The 18,503-nt window shown below is 56.9% G+C and overlaps 19 non-coding genes across 19 annotated transcripts; all 19 read left to right on the top strand.

Annotated features, from left to right (window-relative positions):
- The first annotated feature begins 817 nt into the window (after positions 1–817).
- Positions 818–1,012, top strand: LOC146292728 (U2 spliceosomal RNA). The gene has a single exon (XR_014754760.1). It is a non-coding gene; the product is annotated as a U2 spliceosomal RNA (small nuclear RNA).
- A 720-nt stretch (positions 1,013–1,732) lies between these two features.
- Positions 1,733–1,851, top strand: LOC146292727 (U5 spliceosomal RNA). The gene has a single exon (XR_014754646.1). It is a non-coding gene; the product is annotated as a U5 spliceosomal RNA (small nuclear RNA).
- A 727-nt stretch (positions 1,852–2,578) lies between these two features.
- LOC146292726 (U2 spliceosomal RNA) lies at positions 2,579–2,769 on the top strand. The gene has a single exon (XR_014754738.1). It is a non-coding gene; the product is annotated as a U2 spliceosomal RNA (small nuclear RNA).
- A 717-nt stretch (positions 2,770–3,486) lies between these two features.
- LOC146292725 (U5 spliceosomal RNA) lies at positions 3,487–3,605 on the top strand. The gene has a single exon (XR_014754645.1). It is a non-coding gene; the product is annotated as a U5 spliceosomal RNA (small nuclear RNA).
- A 727-nt stretch (positions 3,606–4,332) lies between these two features.
- Positions 4,333–4,523, top strand: LOC146292724 (U2 spliceosomal RNA). Its single transcript, XR_014754737.1, has one exon. It is a non-coding gene; the product is annotated as a U2 spliceosomal RNA (small nuclear RNA).
- Positions 4,524–5,245: 722 nt separating this feature from the next.
- Positions 5,246–5,364, top strand: LOC146292723 (U5 spliceosomal RNA). Its single transcript, XR_014754644.1, has one exon. It is a non-coding gene; the product is annotated as a U5 spliceosomal RNA (small nuclear RNA).
- A 727-nt stretch (positions 5,365–6,091) lies between these two features.
- On the top strand, positions 6,092–6,282 carry LOC146292722 (U2 spliceosomal RNA). Its single transcript, XR_014754736.1, has one exon. It is a non-coding gene; the product is annotated as a U2 spliceosomal RNA (small nuclear RNA).
- Positions 6,283–7,017: 735 nt separating this feature from the next.
- Positions 7,018–7,136, top strand: LOC146292721 (U5 spliceosomal RNA). The gene has a single exon (XR_014754643.1). It is a non-coding gene; the product is annotated as a U5 spliceosomal RNA (small nuclear RNA).
- Positions 7,137–8,457: 1,321 nt separating this feature from the next.
- LOC146292720 (U2 spliceosomal RNA) lies at positions 8,458–8,652 on the top strand. The gene has a single exon (XR_014754763.1). It is a non-coding gene; the product is annotated as a U2 spliceosomal RNA (small nuclear RNA).
- Positions 8,653–9,171: 519 nt separating this feature from the next.
- On the top strand, positions 9,172–9,290 carry LOC146292719 (U5 spliceosomal RNA). The gene has a single exon (XR_014754641.1). It is a non-coding gene; the product is annotated as a U5 spliceosomal RNA (small nuclear RNA).
- Positions 9,291–10,017: 727 nt separating this feature from the next.
- LOC146292718 (U2 spliceosomal RNA) lies at positions 10,018–10,208 on the top strand. Its single transcript, XR_014754735.1, has one exon. It is a non-coding gene; the product is annotated as a U2 spliceosomal RNA (small nuclear RNA).
- Positions 10,209–10,950: 742 nt separating this feature from the next.
- LOC146292717 (U5 spliceosomal RNA) lies at positions 10,951–11,069 on the top strand. The gene has a single exon (XR_014754640.1). It is a non-coding gene; the product is annotated as a U5 spliceosomal RNA (small nuclear RNA).
- A 1,321-nt stretch (positions 11,070–12,390) lies between these two features.
- On the top strand, positions 12,391–12,586 carry LOC146292716 (U2 spliceosomal RNA). Its single transcript, XR_014754767.1, has one exon. It is a non-coding gene; the product is annotated as a U2 spliceosomal RNA (small nuclear RNA).
- Positions 12,587–13,326: 740 nt separating this feature from the next.
- On the top strand, positions 13,327–13,445 carry LOC146292715 (U5 spliceosomal RNA). The gene has a single exon (XR_014754639.1). It is a non-coding gene; the product is annotated as a U5 spliceosomal RNA (small nuclear RNA).
- Positions 13,446–14,749: 1,304 nt separating this feature from the next.
- On the top strand, positions 14,750–14,948 carry LOC146292714 (U2 spliceosomal RNA). The gene has a single exon (XR_014754773.1). It is a non-coding gene; the product is annotated as a U2 spliceosomal RNA (small nuclear RNA).
- A 718-nt stretch (positions 14,949–15,666) lies between these two features.
- Positions 15,667–15,785, top strand: LOC146292713 (U5 spliceosomal RNA). The gene has a single exon (XR_014754638.1). It is a non-coding gene; the product is annotated as a U5 spliceosomal RNA (small nuclear RNA).
- A 727-nt stretch (positions 15,786–16,512) lies between these two features.
- LOC146292712 (U2 spliceosomal RNA) lies at positions 16,513–16,703 on the top strand. Its single transcript, XR_014754734.1, has one exon. It is a non-coding gene; the product is annotated as a U2 spliceosomal RNA (small nuclear RNA).
- Positions 16,704–17,450: 747 nt separating this feature from the next.
- LOC146292711 (U5 spliceosomal RNA) lies at positions 17,451–17,569 on the top strand. The gene has a single exon (XR_014754637.1). It is a non-coding gene; the product is annotated as a U5 spliceosomal RNA (small nuclear RNA).
- Positions 17,570–18,278: 709 nt separating this feature from the next.
- On the top strand, positions 18,279–18,469 carry LOC146292710 (U2 spliceosomal RNA). Its single transcript, XR_014754733.1, has one exon. It is a non-coding gene; the product is annotated as a U2 spliceosomal RNA (small nuclear RNA).
- The last annotated feature ends 34 nt before the right edge of the window (positions 18,470–18,503 follow it).

Genomic DNA, 18,503 nt, shown 5'->3' with positions numbered 1-18,503 from the left:
GCTTGGCCTTTGCTTTTAGCTGCCGTCTTCTCGGTCCCCGCCGCCGCCGCCGCTTCTTCTTCTTCCTCCGCGGCGTCGGCGTTTCCTTTTGGCTTCCGTCGTCGGGGCCGTTCTCGGTCCGGCGGTCGCCAGAGCGGCCGGCGCCCAAACGTCCCGGCCGGCGCACGGAGGCCCCGCGCGCGGGGGGCGCGGAGCAGTGCGGGTCATCGCTTCTCGGCCTTTTGGCTCAGATCAAGTGAGTGGCTGTCCTTAATTGGACAGCCATTGACCCTCCCCCGTCGATACCGGATCGCCGGAATCGGGATCCGGTGACGGAGGAGGGTCGGAGCGGTCGCCTGCCTGGGGGCTTCGGCCCCGACGCCAGGCGGGGACTTGTCCCCAAATTCAGAGTGTTGGGCGTTTCGGCGCCCAACACTGCTGGTAACCCAGAGGTGGGCCAGGCCACCTGAGGGCGAACGACCGACGGACGGACTGATGGCCGGACCCGAGGAACGGAACGGAATCCTCGCCGAAGGGCAGCCTGGGAGCAGTGGCATAGGGATGGGCCTTCCCAGGGGCCGTCGCGACAGAAGGCAGCGGGCTAGTCGCTTGACTCCACTGGCGAGGAAGATCGGGAGGAGAGGGAGACGGAGTCACCAAGGGCGGGCTTGAGTGGACTTTTTGTCGAGCCTCGGACTCCCACTTGTAACCCCCTAGTGGGGCAATTGTAATGTGCGCCCTTTTGGGTCCTTGTATTGTACGCCCTTTGGGTAACCTGTATGTGTTGACTGTCGTGTATTGATGTGTCTTTTAGAAACGTTTTTAGAATGTGATAAATACTTCTTTTTCTTTTTTTTAGAAGAAAAAAAAAAAAAAAAAATCTGTTCTTATCAGTTTAATATCTGATACGTCCTCCATGCGAGGACAACATATTAAACGGATTTTTGCCACAGGGAGTCGGAACAGGGGCTCGCTCCGTCCGCTCCGCGCATCGCCCCGGTATTGCAGCGCCTCCGGGAAGGGTGCACTCTTTCTAAGCGTGTCAAAGGGAGAAAAAAACGAGGGAGTGAGCGATTGGGGTTGGGGCTGGGGTTTTTGGGGTTGGGGCTGGGGTTTTTGGGGTTGAGGCTTGGGTTTTTGTGGCGATGAGGTGAAAAAAGGGGTGTGGCGGGCGGCGGCGGCGGAGCCCCGTCGGCCGGCGGCGTTTTCCCGCCCTTTTAGATAAAAAAAAAAAAAAAAAAAAAAAAAAAACCTGCAGTGAGGTGAGTGACTTGAAATGGGGGAGACAGTGAGTGAGTGAGTGAGTGAGTGAGTGAGTGAGTGAGTGAGTGAGTGAGTGAGTGAGTGAGTGAGTGTGAAAGAGAGAGAGAGAGTGAGAGAGAGAGAGAGAGAGAGTGAAAGAGAGAGAGAGAGTGAAAGAGAGAGAGAGAGTGAAAGAGAGAGAGTGAAAGAGAGAGAGTGAAAGAGAGAGAGAGTGAAAGAGAGAGAGTGAAAGAGAGAGAGAGTGAAAGAGAGAGAGTGAAAGAGAGAGAGTGAAAGAGAGAGAGAGTGAAAGAGAGAGAGTGAAAGAGAGAGAGTGAAAGAGAGAGAGAGTGAAAGAGAGAGAGTGAAAGAGAGAGAGAGTGAAAGCCCCTTTGCGGCCGGTGGCGTTTCCACGCCTTTTCCCGGAAAGGAAGGACGCCGCCGCGGACGAGCGAGCCAGGGCCAACGGAGGGGTCGGGAGCGGGCCGTTTGGGCGGTTTCAAAAAAACGGTCACTCTGGCTCCCCTTCAGCACGCACAAGCCTTTCGCCTTTTACTAAAGACTTCCGTGGAGGGGAGCGCCGACGAGCGGGACGTGGTATTTTTGGTCGGCTTTGCCCGAGGGAGGGCAGAGCCTGATGGATTTGTGAGGAAAAAAAGCAGGGTAAGGTTAGCGTTGGGTGGGTGGGTGGGTGGGTGCGTGCGTGCGTGCAGGTCTTTTTGTCTTCCTTTTTCCTCTGCTTAATCCCGATCCCTTGGCCTTTTGGTCCCTGCTCCTTCCGTGGCCCGCTGGGCCTCTTGGTCCCTGCTTCCTCTTGGTCCTCTTGGTCCCTGCTTCCTCTTGGTCCTCTTGGTCCCTGCTTCCTCTTGGTCCTCTTGGTCCCTGCTTCCTCTTGGTCCTCTTGGTCCCTGCTTCCTCTTGGTCCTCTTGGTCCCTGCTTCCTCTTGGTCCTCTTGGTCCCTGCTTCCTCTTGGTCCTCTTGGTCCCTGCTTCCTCTTGGTCCTCTTGGTCCCTGCTTCCTCTTGGTCCCTGCTTCCTCTTGGTCCCTGCTTCCTCTTGGTCCCTGCTTCCTCTTGGTCCCTGCTTCCTCTTGGTCCCTGCTTCCTCTTGGTCCCTGCTTCCTCTTGGTCCCTGCTTCTTCTTCCGTGGCCCGCTTGGCCTTTGCTTTTAGCTGCCGTCTTCTCGGTCCCCGCCGCCGCCGCCGCTTCTTCTTCTTCCTCCGCGGCGTCGGCGTTTCCTTTTGGCTTCCGTCGTCGGGGCCGTTCTCGGTCCGGCGGTCGCCAGAGCGGCCGGCGCCCAAACGTCCCGGCCGGCGCACGGAGGCCCCGCGCGCGGGGGGCGCGGAGCAGTGCGGGTCATCGCTTCTCGGCCTTTTGGCTAAGATCAAGTGTAGTATCTGTTCTTATCAGTTTAATATCTGATACGTCCTCCATGCGAGGACAACATATTAAACGGATTTTTGCCACAGGGAGTCGGAACAGGGGCTCGCTCCGTCCGCTCCGCGCATCGCCCCGGTATTGCAGCGCCTCCGGGAAGGGTGCACTCTTTCTAAGCGTGTCAAAGGGAGAAAAAAACGAGGGAGTGAGCGATTGGGGTTGGGGCTGGGGTTTTTGGGGTTGGGGCTGGGGTTTTTGGGGTTGAGGCTTGGGTTTTTGTGGCGATGAGGTGAAAAAAGGGGTGTGGCGGGCGGCGGCGGCGGAGCCCCGTCGGCCGGCGGCGTTTTCCCGCCCTTTTAGATAAAAAAAAAAAAAAAAAAAAAAAAAAAAAACCTGCAGTGAGGTGAGTGACTTGAAATGGGGGAGACAGTGAGTGAGTGAGTGAGTGAGTGAGTGAGTGAGTGAGTGAGTGAGTGAGTGAGTGAGTGAGTGTGAAAGAGAGAGAGAGAGTGAGAGAGAGAGAGAGAGAGAGTGAAAGAGAGAGAGAGAGTGAGAAGAGAGAGAGAGTGAAAGAGAGAGAGTGAAAGAGAGAGAGTGAAAGAGAGAGAGAGTGAAAGAGAGAGAGTGAAAGAGAGAGAGAGTGAAAGAGAGAGAGTGAAAGAGAGAGAGTGAAAGAGAGAGAGAGTGAAAGAGAGAGAGTGAAAGAGAGAGAGTGAAAGAGAGAGAGAGTGAAAGAGAGAGAGTGAAAGAGAGAGAGAGTGAAAGCCCCTTTGCGGCCGGTGGCGTTTCCACGCCTTTTCCCGGAAAGGAAGGACGCCGCCGCGGACGAGCGAGCCAGGGCCAACGGAGGGGTCGGGAGCGGGCCGTTTGGGCGGTTTCAAAAAAACGGTCACTCTGGCTCCCCTTCAGCACGCACAAGCCTTTCGCCTTTTACTAAAGACTTCCGTGGAGGGGAGCGCCGACGAGCGGGACGTGGTATTTTTGGTCGGCTTTGCCCGAGGGAGGGCAGAGCCTGATGGATTTGTGAGGAAAAAAAGCAGGGTAAGGTTAGCGTTGGGTGGGTGGGTGGGTGGGTGCGTGCGTGCGTGCAGGTCTTTTTGTCTTCCTTTTTCCTCTGCTTAATCCCGATCCCTTGGCCTTTTGGTCCCTGCTCCTTCCGTGGCCCGCTGGGCCTCTTGGTCCCTGCTTCCTCTTGGTCCTCTTGGTCCCTGCTTCCTCTTGGTCCTCTTGGTCCCTGCTTCCTCTTGGTCCTCTTGGTCCCTGCTTCCTCTTGGTCCTCTTGGTCCCTGCTTCCTCTTGGTCCTCTTGGTCCCTGCTTCCTCTTGGTCCTCTTGGTCCCTGCTTCCTCTTGGTCCTCTTGGTCCCTGCTTCCTCTTGGTCCTCTTGGTCCCTGCTTCCTCTTGGTCCCTGCTTCCTCTTGGTCCCTGCTTCCTCTTGGTCCCTGCTTCCTCTTGGTCCCTGCTTCCTCTTGGTCCCTGCTTCCTCTTGGTCCCTGCTTCCTCTTGGTCCCTGCTTCTTCTTCCGTGGCCCGCTTGGCCTTTGCTTTTAGCTGCCGTCTTCTCGGTCCCCGCCGCCGCCGCCGCTTCTTCTTCTTCCTCCGCGGCGTCGGCGTTTCCTTTTGGCTTCCGTCGTCGGGGCCGTTCTCGGTCCGGCGGTCGCCAGAGCGGCCGGCGCCCAAACGTCCCGGCCGGCGCACGGAGGCCCCGCGCGCGGGGGGCGCGGAGCAGTGCGGGTCATCGCTTCTCGGCCTTTTGGCTAAGATCAAGTGTAGTATCTGTTCTTATCAGTTTAATATCTGATACGTCCTCCATGCGAGGACAACATATTAAACGGATTTTTGCCACAGGGAGTCGGAACAGGGGCTCGCTCCGTCCGCTCCGCGCATCGCCCCGGTATTGCAGCGCCTCCGGGAAGGGTGCACTCTTTCTAAGCGTGTCAAAGGGAGAAAAAAACGAGGGAGTGAGCGATTGGGGTTGGGGCTGGGGTTTTTGGGGTTGGGGCTGGGGTTTTTGGGGTTGAGGCTTGGGTTTTTGTGGCGATGAGGTGAAAAAAGGGGTGTGGCGGGCGGCGGCGGCGGAGCCCCGTCGGCCGGCGGCGTTTTCCCGCCCTTTTAGATAAAAAAAAAAAAAAAAAAAAAAAAAAAAAACCTGCAGTGAGGTGAGTGACTTGAAATGGGGGAGACAGTGAGTGAGTGAGTGAGTGAGTGAGTGAGTGAGTGAGTGAGTGAGTGAGTGAGTGAGTGAGTGAGTGTGAAAGAGAGAGAGAGAGTGAGAGAGAGAGAGAGAGAGAGTGAAAGAGAGAGAGAGAGTGAAAGAGAGAGAGAGAGTGAAAGAGAGAGAGTGAAAGAGAGAGAGTGAAAGAGAGAGAGAGTGAAAGAGAGAGAGTGAAAGAGAGAGAGAGTGAAAGAGAGAGAGTGAAAGAGAGAGAGTGAAAGAGAGAGAGAGTGAAAGAGAGAGAGTGAAAGAGAGAGAGTGAAAGAGAGAGAGAGTGAAAGAGAGAGAGTGAAAGAGAGAGAGAGTGAAAGCCCCTTTGCGGCCGGTGGCGTTTCCACGCCTTTTCCCGGAAAGGAAGGACGCCGCCGCGGACGAGCGAGCCAGGGCCAACGGAGGGGTCGGGAGCGGGCCGTTTGGGCGGTTTCAAAAAAACGGTCACTCTGGCTCCCCTTCAGCACGCACAAGCCTTTCGCCTTTTACTAAAGACTTCCGTGGAGGGGAGCGCCGACGAGCGGGACGTGGTATTTTTGGTCGGCTTTGCCCGAGGGAGGGCAGAGCCTGATGGATTTGTGAGGAAAAAAAGCAGGGTAAGGTTAGCGTTGGGTGGGTGGGTGGGTGGGTGCGTGCGTGCGTGCAGGTCTTTTTGTCTTCCTTTTTCCTCTGCTTAATCCCGATCCCTTGGCCTTTTGGTCCCTGCTCCTTCCGTGGCCCGCTGGGCCTCTTGGTCCCTGCTTCCTCTTGGTCCTCTTGGTCCCTGCTTCCTCTTGGTCCTCTTGGTCCCTGCTTCCTCTTGGTCCTCTTGGTCCCTGCTTCCTCTTGGTCCTCTTGGTCCCTGCTTCCTCTTGGTCCTCTTGGTCCCTGCTTCCTCTTGGTCCTCTTGGTCCCTGCTTCCTCTTGGTCCTCTTGGTCCCTGCTTCCTCTTGGTCCTCTTGGTCCCTGCTTCCTCTTGGTCCCTGCTTCCTCTTGGTCCCTGCTTCCTCTTGGTCCCTGCTTCCTCTTGGTCCCTGCTTCCTCTTGGTCCCTGCTTCCTCTTGGTCCCTGCTTCCTCTTGGTCCCTGCTTCTTCTTCCGTGGCCCGCTTGGCCTTTGCTTTTAGCTGCCGTCTTCTCGGTCCCCGCCGCCGCCGCCGCTTCTTCTTCTTCCTCCGCGGCGTCGGCGTTTCCTTTTGGCTTCCGTCGTCGGGGCCGTTCTCGGTCCGGCGGTCGCCAGAGCGGCCGGCGCCCAAACGTCCCGGCCGGCGCACGGAGGCCCCGCGCGCGGGGGGCGCGGAGCAGTGCGGGTCATCGCTTCTCGGCCTTTTGGCTAAGATCAAGTGTAGTATCTGTTCTTATCAGTTTAATATCTGATACGTCCTCCATGCGAGGACAACATATTAAACGGATTTTTGCCACAGGGAGTCGGAACAGGGGCTCGCTCCGTCCGCTCCGCGCATCGCCCCGGTATTGCAGCGCCTCCGGGAAGGGTGCACTCTTTCTAAGCGTGTCAAAGGGAGAAAAAAACGAGGGAGTGAGCGATTGGGGTTGGGGCTGGGGTTTTTGGGGTTGGGGCTGGGGTTTTTGGGGTTGAGGCTTGGGTTTTTGTGGCGATGAGGTGAAAAAAGGGGTGTGGCGGGCGGCGGCGGCGGAGCCCCGTCGGCCGGCGGCGTTTTCCCGCCCTTTTAGATAAAAAAAAAAAAAAAAAAAAAAAAAAAAAAACCTGCAGTGAGGTGAGTGACTTGAAATGGGGGAGACAGTGAGTGAGTGAGTGAGTGAGTGAGTGAGTGAGTGAGTGAGTGAGTGAGTGAGTGAGTGAGTGAGTGTGAAAGAGAGAGAGAGAGTGAGAGAGAGAGAGAGAGTGAAAGAGAGAGAGAGAGTGAAAGAGAGAGAGAGAGTGAAAGAGAGAGAGTGAAAGAGAGAGAGTGAAAGAGAGAGAGAGTGAAAGAGAGAGAGTGAAAGAGAGAGAGAGTGAAAGAGAGAGAGTGAAAGAGAGAGAGTGAAAGAGAGAGAGAGTGAAAGAGAGAGAGTGAAAGAGAGAGAGAGTGAAAGAGAGAGAGTGAAAGAGAGAGAGAGTGAAAGAGAGAGAGTGAAAGAGAGAGAGAGTGAAAGCCCCTTTGCGGCCGGTGGCGTTTCCACGCCTTTTCCCGGAAAGGAAGGACGCCGCCGCGGACGAGCGAGCCAGGGCCAACGGAGGGGTCGGGAGCGGGCCGTTTGGGCGGTTTCAAAAAAACGGTCACTCTGGCTCCCCTTCAGCACGCACAAGCCTTTCGCCTTTTACTAAAGACTTCCGTGGAGGGGAGCGCCGACGAGCGGGACGTGGTATTTTTGGTCGGCTTTGCCCGAGGGAGGGCAGAGCCTGATGGATTTGTGAGGAAAAAAAGCAGGGTAAGGTTAGCGTTGGGTGGGTGGGTGGGTGGGTGGGTGGGTGCGTGCGTGCGTGCAGGTCTTTTTGTCTTCCTTTTTCCTCTGCTTAATCCCGATCCCTTGGCCTTTTGGTCCCTGCTCCTTCCGTGGCCCGCTGGGCCTCTTGGTCCCTGCTTCCTCTTGGTCCTCTTGGTCCCTGCTTCCTCTTGGTCCTCTTGGTCCCTGCTTCCTCTTGGTCCTCTTGGTCCCTGCTTCCTCTTGGTCCTCTTGGTCCCTGCTTCCTCTTGGTCCTCTTGGTCCCTGCTTCCTCTTGGTCCTCTTGGTCCCTGCTTCCTCTTGGTCCTCTTGGTCCCTGCTTCCTCTTGGTCCCTGCTTCCTCTTGGTCCCTGCTTCCTCTTGGTCCCTGCTTCCTCTTGGTCCCTGCTTCCTCTTGGTCCCTGCTTCCTCTTGGTCCCTGCTTCCTCTTGGTCCCTGCTTCTTCTTCCGTGGCCCGCTTGGCCTTTGCTTTTAGCTGCCGTCTTCTCGGTCCCCGCCGCCGCCGCCGCTTCTTCTTCTTCCTCCGCGGCGTCGGCGTTTCCTTTTGGCTTCCGTCGTCGGGGCCGTTCTCGGTCCGGCGGTCGCCAGAGCGGCCGGCGCCCAAACGTCCCGGCCGGCGCACGGAGGCCCCGCGCGCGGGGGGCGCGGAGCAGTGCGGGTCATCGCTTCTCGGCCTTTTGGCTCAGATCAAGTGAGTGGCTGTCCTTAATTGGACAGCCATTGACCCTCCCCCGTCGATACCGGATCGCCGGAATCGGGATCCGGTGACGGAGGAGGGTCGGAGCGGTCGCCTGCCTGGGGGCTTCGGCCCCGACGCCAGGCGGGGACTTGTCCCCAAATTCAGAGTGTTGGGCGTTTCGGCGCCCAACACTGCTGGTAACCCAGAGGTGGGCCAGGCCACCTGAGGGCGAACGACCGACGGACGGACTGATGGCCGGACCCGAGGAACGGAACGGAATCCTCGCCGAAGGGCAGCCTGGGAGCAGTGGCATAGGGATGGGCCTTCCCAGGGGCCGTCGCGACAGAAGGCAGCGGGCTAGTCGCTTGACTCCACTGGCGAGGAAGATCGGGAGGAGAGGGAGACGGAGTCACCAAGGGCGGGCTTGAGTGGACTTTTTGTCGAGCCTCGGACTCCCACTTGTAACCCCCTAGTGGGGCAATTGTAATGTGCGCCCTTTTGGGTCCTTGTATTGTACGCCCTTTGGGTAACCTGTATGTGTTGACTGTCGTGTATTGATGTGTCTTTTAGAAACGTTTTTAGAATGTGATAAATACTTCTTTTTCTTTTTTTTTAGAAGAAAAAAAAAAAAAAAAATCTGTTCTTATCAGTTTAATATCTGATACGTCCTCCATGCGAGGACAACATATTAAACGGATTTTTGCCACAGGGAGTCGGAACAGGGGCTCGCTCCGTCCGCTCCGCGCATCGCCCCGGTATTGCAGCGCCTCCGGGAAGGGTGCACTCTTTCTAAGCGTGTCAAAGGGAGAAAAAAACGAGGGAGTGAGCGATTGGGGTTGGGGCTGGGGTTTTTGGGGTTGGGGCTGGGGTTTTTGGGGTTGAGGCTTGGGTTTTTGTGGCGATGAGGTGAAAAAAGGGGTGTGGCGGGCGGCGGCGGCGGAGCCCCGTCGGCCGGCGGCGTTTTCCCGCCCTTTTAGATAAAAAAAAAAAAAAAAAAAAAAAAAAAAACCTGAAGTGAGGTGAGTGACTTGAAATGGGGGAGACAGTGAGTGAGTGAGTGAGTGAGTGAGTGAGTGAGTGAGTGAGTGAGTGAGTGAGTGAGAGTGAAAGAGAGAGAGAGTGAAAGAGAGAGAGTGAAAGAGAGAGAGTGAAAGAGAGAGAGTGAAAGAGAGAGAGAGTGAAAGCCCCTTTGCGGCCGGTGGCGTTTCCACGCCTTTTCCCGGAAAGGAAGGACGCCGCCGCGGACGAGCGAGCCAGGGCCAACGGAGGGGTCGGGAGCGGGCCGTTTGGGCGGTTTCAAAAAAACGGTCACTCTGGCTCCCCTTCAGCACGCACAAGCCTTTCGCCTTTTACTAAAGACTTCCGTGGAGGGGAGCGCCGACGAGCGGGACGTGGTATTTTTGGTCGGCTTTGCCCGAGGGAGGGCAGAGCCTGATGGATTTGTGAGGAAAAAAAGCAGGGTAAGGTTAGCGTTGGGTGGGTGGGTGGGTGGGTGCGTGCGTGCGTGCAGGTCTTTTTGTCTTCCTTTTTCCTCTGCTTAATCCCGATCCCTTGGCCTTTTGGTCCCTGCTCCTTCCGTGGCCCGCTGGGCCTCTTGGTCCCTGCTTCCTCTTGGTCCTCTTGGTCCCTGCTTCCTCTTGGTCCTCTTGGTCCCTGCTTCCTCTTGGTCCTCTTGGTCCCTGCTTCCTCTTGGTCCTCTTGGTCCCTGCTTCCTCTTGGTCCTCTTGGTCCCTGCTTCCTCTTGGTCCTCTTGGTCCCTGCTTCCTCTTGGTCCTCTTGGTCCCTGCTTCCTCTTGGTCCTCTTGGTCCCTGCTTCCTCTTGGTCCCTGCTTCCTCTTGGTCCCTGCTTCCTCTTGGTCCCTGCTTCCTCTTGGTCCCTGCTTCCTCTTGGTCCCTGCTTCCTCTTGGTCCCTGCTTCCTCTTGGTCCCTGCTTCTTCTTCCGTGGCCCGCTTGGCCTTTGCTTTTAGCTGCCGTCTTCTCGGTCCCCGCCGCCGCCGCCGCTTCTTCTTCTTCCTCCGCGGCGTCGGCGTTTCCTTTTGGCTTCCGTCGTCGGGGCCGTTCTCGGTCCGGCGGTCGCCAGAGCGGCCGGCGCCCAAACGTCCCGGCCGGCGCACGGAGGCCCCGCGCGCGGGGGGCGCGGAGCAGTGCGGGTCATCGCTTCTCGGCCTTTTGGCTAAGATCAAGTGTAGTATCTGTTCTTATCAGTTTAATATCTGATACGTCCTCCATGCGAGGACAACATATTAAACGGATTTTTGCCACAGGGAGTCGGAACAGGGGCTCGCTCCGTCCGCTCCGCGCATCGCCCCGGTATTGCAGCGCCTCCGGGAAGGGTGCACTCTTTCTAAGCGTGTCAAAGGGAGAAAAAAACGAGGGAGTGAGCGATTGGGGTTGGGGCTGGGGTTTTTGGGGTTGGGGCTGGGGTTTTTGGGGTTGAGGCTTGGGTTTTTGTGGCGATGAGGTGAAAAAAGGGGTGTGGCGGGCGGCGGCGGCGGAGCCCCGTCGGCCGGCGGCGTTTTCCCGCCCTTTTAGATAAAAAAAAAAAAAAAAAAAAAAAAAAAAAAAACCTGCAGTGAGGTGAGTGACTTGAAATGGGGGAGACAGTGAGTGAGTGAGTGAGTGAGTGAGTGAGTGAGTGAGTGAGTGAGTGAGTGAGTGAGTGAGTGAGTGAGTGTGAAAGAGAGAGAGAGAGTGAGAGAGAGAGAGAGAGAGTGAAAGAGAGAGAGAGAGTGAAAGAGAGAGAGAGAGTGAAAGAGAGAGAGTGAAAGAGAGAGAGTGAAAGAGAGAGAGAGTGAAAGAGAGAGAGTGAAAGAGAGAGAGAGTGAAAGAGAGAGAGTGAAAGAGAGAGAGTGAAAGAGAGAGAGAGTGAAAGAGAGAGAGTGAAAGAGAGAGAGAGTGAAAGAGAGAGAGTGAAAGAGAGAGAGAGTGAAAGAGAGAGAGTGAAAGAGAGAGAGAGTGAAAGCCCCTTTGCGGCCGGTGGCGTTTCCACGCCTTTTCCCGGAAAGGAAGGACGCCGCCGCGGACGAGCGAGCCAGGGCCAACGGAGGGGTCGGGAGCGGGCCGTTTGGGCGGTTTCAAAAAAACGGTCACTCTGGCTCCCCTTCAGCACGCACAAGCCTTTCGCCTTTTACTAAAGACTTCCGTGGAGGGGAGCGCCGACGAGCGGGACGTGGTATTTTTGGTCGGCTTTGCCCGAGGGAGGGCAGAGCCTGATGGATTTGTGAGGAAAAAAAGCAGGGTAAGGTTAGCGTTGGGTGGGTGGGTGGGTGGGTGGGTGGGTGCGTGCGTGCGTGCAGGTCTTTTTGTCTTCCTTTTTCCTCTGCTTAATCCCGATCCCTTGGCCTTTTGGTCCCTGCTCCTTCCGTGGCCCGCTGGGCCTCTTGGTCCCTGCTTCCTCTTGGTCCTCTTGGTCCCTGCTTCCTCTTGGTCCTCTTGGTCCCTGCTTCCTCTTGGTCCTCTTGGTCCCTGCTTCCTCTTGGTCCTCTTGGTCCCTGCTTCCTCTTGGTCCTCTTGGTCCCTGCTTCCTCTTGGTCCTCTTGGTCCCTGCTTCCTCTTGGTCCTCTTGGTCCCTGCTTCCTCTTGGTCCCTGCTTCCTCTTGGTCCCTGCTTCCTCTTGGTCCCTGCTTCCTCTTGGTCCCTGCTTCCTCTTGGTCCCTGCTTCCTCTTGGTCCCTGCTTCCTCTTGGTCCCTGCTTCTTCTTCCGTGGCCCGCTTGGCCTTTGCTTTTAGCTGCCGTCTTCTCGGTCCCCGCCGCCGCCGCCGCTTCTTCTTCTTCCTCCGCGGCGTCGGCGTTTCCTTTTGGCTTCCGTCGTCGGGGCCGTTCTCGGTCCGGCGGTCGCCAGAGCGGCCGGCGCCCAAACGTCCCGGCCGGCGCACGGAGGCCCCGCGCGCGGGGGGCGCGGAGCAGTGCGGGTCATCGCTTCTCGGCCTTTTGGCTCAGATCAAGTGAGTGGCTGTCCTTAATTGGACAGCCATTGACCCTCCCCCGTCGATACCGGATCGCCGGAATCGGGATCCGGTGACGGAGGAGGGTCGGAGCGGTCGCCTGCCTGGGGGCTTCGGCCCCGACGCCAGGCGGGGACTTGTCCCCAAATTCAGAGTGTTGGGCGTTTCGGCGCCCAACACTGCTGGTAACCCAGAGGTGGGCCAGGCCACCTGAGGGCGAACGACCGACGGACGGACTGATGGCCGGACCCGAGGAACGGAACGGAATCCTCGCCGAAGGGCAGCCTGGGAGCAGTGGCATAGGGATGGGCCTTCCCAGGGGCCGTCGCGACAGAAGGCAGCGGGCTAGTCGCTTGACTCCACTGGCGAGGAAGATCGGGAGGAGAGGGAGACGGAGTCACCAAGGGCGGGCTTGAGTGGACTTTTTGTCGAGCCTCGGACTCCCACTTGTAACCCCCTAGTGGGGCAATTGTAATGTGCGCCCTTTTGGGTCCTTGTATTGTACGCCCTTTGGGTAACCTGTATGTGTTGACTGTCGTGTATTGATGTGTCTTTTAGAAACGTTTTTAGAATGTGATAAATACTTCTTTTTCTTTTTTTTTAGAAGAAAAAAAAAAAAAAAAAATCTGTTCTTATCAGTTTAATATCTGATACGTCCTCCATGCGAGGACAACATATTAAACGGATTTTTGCCACAGGGAGTCGGAACAGGGGCTCGCTCCGTCCGCTCCGCGCATCGCCCCGGTATTGCAGCGCCTCCGGGAAGGGTGCACTCTTTCTAAGCGTGTCAAAGGGAGAAAAAAACGAGGGAGTGAGCGATTGGGGTTGGGGCTGGGGTTTTTGGGGTTGGGGCTGGGGTTTTTGGGGTTGAGGCTTGGGTTTTTGTGGCGATGAGGTGAAAAAAGGGGTGTGGCGGGCGGCGGCGGCGGAGCCCCGTCGGCCGGCGGCGTTTTCCCGCCCTTTTAGATAAAAAAAAAAAAAAAAAAAAAAAAAAAAAAAACCTGCAGTGAGGTGAGTGACTTGAAATGGGGGAGACAGTGAGTGAGTGAGTGAGTGAGTGAGTGAGTGAGTGAGTGAGTGAGTGAGTGAGTGAGTGAGTGAGTGTGAAAGAGAGAGAGAGAGTGAGAGAGAGAGAGAGAGAGAGTGAAAGAGAGAGAGAGAGTGAAAGAGAGAGAGAGAGTGAAAGAGAGAGAGTGAAAGAGAGAGAGTGAAAGAGAGAGAGAGTGAAAGAGAGAGAGTGAAAGAGAGAGAGAGTGAAAGAGAGAGAGTGAAAGAGAGAGAGTGAAAGAGAGAGAGAGTGAAAGAGAGAGAGTGAAAGAGAGAGAGAGTGAAAGAGAGAGAGTGAAAGAGAGAGAGAGTGAAAGAGAGAGAGTGAAAGAGAGAGAGAGTGAAAGCCCCTTTGCGGCCGGTGGCGTTTCCACGCCTTTTCCCGGAAAGGAAGGACGCCGCCGCGGACGAGCGAGCCAGGGCCAACGGAGGGGTCGGGAGCGGGCCGTTTGGGCGGTTTCAAAAAAACGGTCACTCTGGCTCCCCTTCAGCACGCACAAGCCTTTCGCCTTTTACTAAAGACTTCCGTGGAGGGGAGCGCCGACGAGCGGGACGTGGTATTTTTGGTCGGCTTTGCCCGAGGGAGGGCAGAGCCTGATGGATTTGTGAGGAAAAAAAGCAGGGTAAGGTTAGCGTTGGGTGGGTGGGTGGGTGGGTGGGTGGGTGCGTGCGTGCGTGCAGGTCTTTTTGTCTTCCTTTTTCCTCTGCTTAATCCCGATCCCTTGGCCTTTTGGTCCCTGCTCCTTCCGTGGCCCGCTGGGCCTCTTGGTCCCTGCTTCCTCTTGGTCCTCTTGGTCCCTGCTTCCTCTTGGTCCTCTTGGTCCCTGCTTCCTCTTGGTCCTCTTGGTCCCTGCTTCCTCTTGGTCCTCTTGGTCCCTGCTTCCTCTTGGTCCTCTTGGTCCCTGCTTCCTCTTGGTCCTCTTGGTCCCTGCTTCCTCTTGGTCCTCTTGGTCCCTGCTTCCTCTTGGTCCCTGCTTCCTCTTGGTCCCTGCTTCCTCTTGGTCCCTGCTTCCTCTTGGTCCCTGCTTCCTCTTGGTCCCTGCTTCCTCTTGGTCCCTGCTTCTTCTTCCGTGGCCCGCTTGGCCTTTGCTTTTAGCTGCCGTCTTCTCGGTCCCCGCCGCCGCCGCCGCTTCTTCTTCTTCCTCCGCGGCGTCGGCGTTTCCTTTTGGCTTCCGTCGTCGGGGCCGTTCTCGGTCCGGCGGTCGCCAGAGCGGCCGGCGCCCAAACGTCCCGGCCGGCGCACGGAGGCCCCGCGCGCGGGGGGCGCGGAGCAGTGCGGGTCATCGCTTCTCGGCCTTTTGGCTCAGATCAAGTGAGTGGCTGTCCTTAATTGGACAGCCATTGACCCTCCCCCGTCGATACCGGATCGCCGGAATCGGGATCCGGTGACGGAGGAGGGTCGGAGCGGTCGCCTGCCTGGGGGCTTCGGCCCCGACGCCAGGCGGGGACTTGTCCCCAAATTCAGAGTGTTGGGCGTTTCGGCGCCCAACACTGCTGGTAACCCAGAGGTGGGCCAGGCCACCTGAGGGCGAACGACCGACGGACGGACTGATGGCCGGACCCGAGGAACGGAACGGAATCCTCGCCGAAGGGCAGCCTGGGAGCAGTGGCATAGGGATGGGCCTTCCCAGGGGCCGTCGCGACAGAAGGCAGCGGGCTAGTCGCTTGACTCCACTGGCGAGGAAGATCGGGAGGAGAGGGAGACGGAGTCACCAAGGGCGGGCTTGAGTGGACTTTTTGTCGAGCCTCGGACTCCCACTTGTAACCCCCTAGTGGGGCAATTGTAATGTGCGCCCTTTTGGGTCCTTGTATTGTACGCCCTTTGGGTAACCTGTATGTGTTGACTGTCGTGTATTGATGTGTCTTTTAGAAACGTTTTTAGAATGTGATAAATACTTCTTTTTCTTTTTTTTTAGAAGAAAAAAAAAAAAAAAAAAAAATCTGTTCTTATCAGTTTAATATCTGATACGTCCTCCATGCGAGGACAACATATTAAACGGATTTTTGCCACAGGGAGTCGGAACAGGGGCTCGCTCCGTCCGCTCCGCGCATCGCCCCGGTATTGCAGCGCCTCCGGGAAGGGTGCACTCTTTCTAAGCGTGTCAAAGGGAGAAAAAAACGAGGGAGTGAGCGATTGGGGTTGGGGCTGGGGTTTTTGGGGTTGGGGCTGGGGTTTTTGGGGTTGAGGCTTGGGTTTTTGTGGCGATGAGGTGAAAAAAGGGGTGTGGCGGGCGGCGGCGGCGGAGCCCCGTCGGCCGGCGGCGTTTTCCCGCCCTTTTAGATAAAAAAAAAAAAAAAAAAAAAAAAAAAAAAAACCTGCAGTGAGGTGAGTGACTTGAAATGGGGGAGACAGTGAGTGAGTGAGTGAGTGAGTGAGTGAGTGAGTGAGTGAGTGAGTGAGTGAGTGAGTGAGTGAGTGTGAAAGAGAGAGAGAGAGTGAGAGAGAGAGAGAGAGTGAAAGAGAGAGAGAGAGTGAAAGAGAGAGAGAGAGTGAAAGAGAGAGAGTGAAAGAGAGAGAGTGAAAGAGAGAGAGAGTGAAAGAGAGAGAGTGAAAGAGAGAGAGAGTGAAAGAGAGAGAGTGAAAGAGAGAGAGTGAAAGAGAGAGAGTGAAAGAGAGAGAGTGAAAGAGAGAGAGTGAAAGAGAGAGAGAGTGAAAGAGAGAGAGTGAAAGAGAGAGAGAGTGAAAGCCCCTTTGCGGCCGGTGGCGTTTCCACGCCTTTTCCCGGAAAGGAAGGACGCCGCCGCGGACGAGCGAGCCAGGGCCAACGGAGGGGTCGGGAGCGGGCCGTTTGGGCGGTTTCAAAAAAACGGTCACTCTGGCTCCCCTTCAGCACGCACAAGCCTTTCGCCTTTTACTAAAGACTTCCGTGGAGGGGAGCGCCGACGAGCGGGACGTGGTATTTTTGGTCGGCTTTGCCCGAGGGAGGGCAGAGCCTGATGGATTTGTGAGGAAAAAAAGCAGGGTAAGGTTAGCGTTGGGTGGGTGGGTGGGTGGGTGCGTGCGTGCGTGCAGGTCTTTTTGTCTTCCTTTTTCCTCTGCTTAATCCCGATCCCTTGGCCTTTTGGTCCCTGCTCCTTCCGTGGCCCGCTGGGCCTCTTGGTCCCTGCTTCCTCTTGGTCCTCTTGGTCCCTGCTTCCTCTTGGTCCTCTTGGTCCCTGCTTCCTCTTGGTCCTCTTGGTCCCTGCTTCCTCTTGGTCCTCTTGGTCCCTGCTTCCTCTTGGTCCTCTTGGTCCCTGCTTCCTCTTGGTCCTCTTGGTCCCTGCTTCCTCTTGGTCCTCTTGGTCCCTGCTTCCTCTTGGTCCTCTTGGTCCCTGCTTCCTCTTGGTCCCTGCTTCCTCTTGGTCCCTGCTTCCTCTTGGTCCCTGCTTCCTCTTGGTCCCTGCTTCCTCTTGGTCCCTGCTTCCTCTTGGTCCCTGCTTCCTCTTGGTCCCTGCTTCTTCTTCCGTGGCCCGCTTGGCCTTTGCTTTTAGCTGCCGTCTTCTCGGTCCCCGCCGCCGCCGCCGCTTCTTCTTCTTCCTCCGCGGCGTCGGCGTTTCCTTTTGGCTTCCGTCGTCGGGGCCGTTCTCGGTCCGGCGGTCGCCAGAGCGGCCGGCGCCCAAACGTCCCGGCCGGCGCACGGAGGCCCCGCGCGCGGGGGGCGCGGAGCAGTGCGGGTCATCGCTTCTCGGCCTTTTGGCTAAGATCAAGTGTAGTATCTGTTCTTATCAGTTTAATATCTGATACGTCCTCCATGCGAGGACAACATATTAAACGGATTTTTGCCACAGGGAGTCGGAACAGGGGCTCGCTCCGTCCGCTCCGCGCATCGCCCCGGTATTGCAGCGCCTCCGGGAAGGGTGCACTCTTTCTAAGCGTGTCAAAGGGAGAAAAAAACGAGGGAGTGAGCGATTGGGGTTGGGGCTGGGGTTTTTGGGGTTGGGGCTGGGGTTTTTGGGGTTGAGGCTTGGGTTTTTGTGGCGATGAGGTGAAAAAAGGGGTGTGGCGGGCGGCGGCGGCGGAGCCCCGTCGGCCGGCGGCGTTTTCCCGCCCTTTTAGATAAAAAAAAAAAAAAAAAAAAAAAAAAAAAAAAAAAAACCTGCAGTGAGGTGAGTGACTTGAAATGGGGGAGACAGTGAGTGAGTGAGTGAGTGAGTGAGTGAGTGAGTGAGTGAGTGAGTGAGTGAGTGAGTGAGTGAGTGTGAAAGAGAGAGAGAGAGTGAGAGAGAGAGAGAGAGAGAGTGAAAGAGAGAGAGAGAGTGAAAGAGAGAGAGAGAGTGAAAGAGAGAGAGTGAAAGAGAGAGAGTGAAAGAGAGAGAGAGAGTGAAAGAGAGAGAGTGAAAGAGAGAGAGAGTGAAAGAGAGAGAGTGAAAGAGAGAGAGTGAAAGAGAGAGAGAGTGAAAGAGAGAGAGTGAAAGAGAGAGAGAGTGAAAGAGAGAGAGTGAAAGAGAGAGAGAGTGAAAGAGAGAGAGTGAAAGAGAGAGAGAGTGAAAGCCCCTTTGCGGCCGGTGGCGTTTCCACGCCTTTTCCCGGAAAGGAAGGACGCCGCCGCGGACGAGCGAGCCAGGGCCAACGGAGGGGTCGGGAGCGGGCCGTTTGGGCGGTTTCAAAAAAACGGTCACTCTGGCTCCCCTTCAGCACGCACAAGCCTTTCGCCTTTTACTAAAGACTTCCGTGGAGGGGAGCGCCGACGAGCGGGACGTGGTATTTTTGGTCGGCTTTGCCCGAGGGAGGGCAGAGCCTGATGGATTTGTGAGGAAAAAAAGCAGGGTAAGGTTAGCGTTGGGTGGGTGGGTGGGTGGGTGGGTGGGTGCGTGCGTGCGTGCAGGTCTTTTTGTCTTCCTTTTTCCTCTGCTTAATCCCGATCCCTTGGCCTTTTGGTCCCTGCTCCTTCCGTGGCCCGCTGGGCCTCTTGGTCCCTGCTTCCTCTTGGTCCTCTTGGTCCCTGCTTCCTCTTGGTCCTCTTGGTCCCTGCTTCCTCTTGGTCCTCTTGGTCCCTGCTTCCTCTTGGTCCTCTTGGTCCCTGCTTCCTCTTGGTCCTCTTGGTCCCTGCTTCCTCTTGGTCCTCTTGGTCCCTGCTTCCTCTTGGTCCTCTTGGTCCCTGCTTCCTCTTGGTCCCTGCTTCCTCTTGGTCCCTGCTTCCTCTTGGTCCCTGCTTCCTCTTGGTCCCTGCTTCCTCTTGGTCCCTGCTTCCTCTTGGTCCCTGCTTCCTCTTGGTCCCTGCTTCTTCTTCCGTGGCCCGCTTGGCCTTTGCTTTTAGCTGCCGTCTTCTCGGTCCCCGCCGCCGCCGCCGCTTCTTCTTCTTCCTCCGCGGCGTCGGCGTTTCCTTTTGGCTTCCGTCGTCGGGGCCGTTCTCGGTCCGGCGGTCGCCAGAGCGGCCGGCGCCCAAACGTCCCGGCCGGCGCACGGAGGCCCCGCGCGCGGGGGGCGCGGAGCAGTGCGGGTCATCGCTTCTCGGCCTTTTGGCTAAGATCAAGTGTAGTATCTGTTCTTATCAGTTTAATATCTGATACGTCCTCCATGCGAGGACAACATATTAAACGGATTTTTGCCACAGGGAGTCGGAACAGGGGCTCGCTCCGTCCGCTCCGCGCATCGCCCCGGTATTGCAGCGCCTCCGGGAAGGGTGCACTCTTTCTAAGCGTGTCAAAGGGAGAAAAAAACGAGGGAG

This window comes from Hypomesus nipponensis, chromosome 4 (genome assembly GCF_054491055.1).
Source record: "Hypomesus nipponensis isolate SF chromosome 4, ASM5449105v1, whole genome shotgun sequence".
Taxonomy (NCBI): domain Eukaryota; kingdom Metazoa; phylum Chordata; class Actinopteri; order Osmeriformes; family Osmeridae; genus Hypomesus; species Hypomesus nipponensis.
Note: the sequence above shows the minus strand (reverse complement) of the source record. Positions and strands in the feature narration are given on the sequence as shown.